The sequence below is a fragment of the Phlebotomus papatasi genome, chromosome 1 (genome assembly GCF_024763615.1).
Source record: "Phlebotomus papatasi isolate M1 chromosome 1, Ppap_2.1, whole genome shotgun sequence".
NCBI lineage: Eukaryota > Metazoa > Arthropoda > Insecta > Diptera > Psychodidae > Phlebotomus > Phlebotomus papatasi.
In genome coordinates, this window is record NC_077222.1 from 97038133 (window position 1) to 97040760 (window position 2628).

At 30.0% G+C, this 2628-nt stretch overlaps 1 long non-coding RNA gene across 1 annotated transcript; it reads left to right on the plus strand.

The window, feature by feature from the left end:
- The first annotated feature begins 502 nt into the window (after positions 1-502).
- Positions 503-2096, plus strand: LOC129809924 (uncharacterized). The gene is made up of 3 exons (XR_008752688.1): positions 503-1421; positions 1485-1650; positions 1887-2096. It is a non-coding gene; the product is annotated as an uncharacterized LOC129809924 (long non-coding RNA).
- Positions 2097-2628: the final 532 nt, after the last annotated feature.

The following is a 2628-nucleotide window of genomic DNA, read 5'->3' on the forward strand; positions in this document are numbered from 1 at the left end:
GTTGAGAAACACACTGCGGATCAGTTTTCTAAGAATTGGTTCACAAGCATTTAGGAATTGAGCATTGAAAAAACCCTCAGCCGACTGAAACTACCCCATCCTCCCCTAGATAGCTTTCTTGAGTAATAAGGTCTTTCTAAGAGGTTAGAGTTATCAAATTATTTATTGCAAATTAATAACCATATAAATCTGTTTAAATTTTAGATACAGACGTATTATATTGCACATATTCCATTAAATAAATCCGTCTTTGTGAGATGGAAGATGAGTCTCTTATTCCCAAAAGCATAATATTATGATCACAGCATTATCTTAAACGTAATCAAAATGGCATGAGAATCAATTTAATAGAGAATTTCGGCTATTAAAGTGTATCGTCGGGGTGGCAAATTGAGCGGTATGGAGAATCTAGAGAACACTGAGAAAAAAAATAAATGTTATAACAACTTTTTTCATCGGATTGAATTTACCCCTCGCGAGATAATCCGAAAAAATCATCTTGGTTACCCTTTTTAGTCATACTAATATGAAATGATTATTCGTACTATCCTTATTTTTGCCATTTGTAAGTTCTATTTTTTGTCACATGGAGCGCAAGTAGCGTATGTCGCAGTTCTCTTCAGTCAAGCGCTGTCAATCAGTGAATCAAGTCGAAGGTGAAAGTGCTTAAAGTGAAAATTTTAATCGTTGTGAAAATTGTTCGAGTAGTGTTAGATGTCCAACATTTTCCGTCTACTAACGTGGAACACACGGACGGGAGCACCTGTATGCGCTGATCGTTCATAAAACTCATAAAAACTACAAAAAAAATTGCGACAACACCTACTTGGATGATTAAGTAGTGTTCCGAGTGAATTTGAAACAACAAAGGTTGAATACGGGGTAAGTTTTAGTGTTAATGGTTTCTCACTGATAAATTACACCTCAATTAAACTTTGAAAGAGTACTAAGAGGCGTATTGGTGCTTTCAAAAGGGTAAAAAGGAAAGTATTGTATGACTTTAGTGGCCGCCATTTTGAAATCCCCAAGAGCAAGAAGATCTACCTTATGATGAAAACGCGTAAAATTAACCTTTTTTCGTTATACTAAATAGTCTTTTTAGGGATAATATACTGTTTAACCTGTTTAACAGTATTTAAGATTAATTTTACACATTTTACATATATTTCGGAATATATTTTTAAAATAATGAAATATTTTCTCTTTTAGAAAAATATTTATAACTTTTTCAAAGAAAATAAAACAATTATGAATTTAAGCTTAAAATGAACTCAGAGTAATGATTATTCTTATGCAAATTTTAAAGTAATTTCAGTTTGGAATTTGGAGAGATGACAGCATCAGAAACCGATTCGAAATCATCATTTATTGCGATACTGGATACATGGCTGGATTTGAAACATTCATGAGGATTTGAGTTGGTAAATTTAATTGTCTTATCAGTTAAGGTCCATATATGATCTAAAAATCTGATGAAATTGCAGGATCAAAACATTAATCTACTCAGGTGGAAACTAAATTCGTAACCATGTATCCTGATGGTGATGAATTCCCTTGCGAGAAGTGTGCCGAACTTAAGGCAAACCTTTTTTGGGACGGAAATAAATGACGAACTTTTTGGAAAACTGGACGATTCTAGCACAAACGAAGGTACGCAAAATTTCTTTAATTATTACTATACGTTAAGTAATATCAGCATTTATTCCATATGAAAACTCCAAGTTGTATTTTTAATTCCTTTAATTTTAATTTTACTTTAATTTTTAAAACTTTAATTTTTGTAAAAACAAAATTCATATTTAGTTTACTGACTCAATATTCTGTAAATTGAGATTTTCATTTTATTTCCATTTTACTGAAGATTTGAATTTGATTTCCTTTTATAGATTCGCGAGGATTTATTAAAAGTTTAGTCATCAGTATCCCAATCCTTCCAGACCGTGAGCAGGAAAACAAGAAACTCACAACTCCAAATGCCCGGCGTGGGATTATTTTACGAGTGAAGTCCAGAAATGATTGAAAAGAAATTTAAAATAAGCTTCAAGAAAATCTTGAAAAGTTAAGAAAAATTCTGAAGAAACATTTGAGCTCCAAACCGTAAGAAAATTAAATATTTTTCATATGATAAAAATGGGAAAATTTTCCATGACAATAAAGCGTTTAGGATCGTAGACATTATTTTGAAAAATTATTAGTATTAAGTATATAAGATTATGTCGTATTCAAAGTGAATCCAGTACATATTAGTTATCCCTTAAAAGAAATCAAAATTCAAATAATTTTATTTATTGAATAAACTAAAAACTAAAGATTTTTCAATAAAGATTTTCAATTAACCATATATGCAACTAAATTGTCCTGAAAAATGTATTAAATAAGAAAATTGAAATTTAAAGGATAAAATGTTATATGAATATATGTATGTTAATCCTATGTTTTGAGAGAAAAATAATAAAAAGCTCTCAAACATGATAAAATGATCTTCTTAATGCCTCAATAATGTTAATTTTACCGCTAATTTCAAAATTCAACTTTATCCGAAAAAACGAAAAAAATGTTAAATTTACCCCTATTATCATAATTTGGATTTATCCGAAAATCCGAAAAAAAGTTATCTTTACCCTGAAA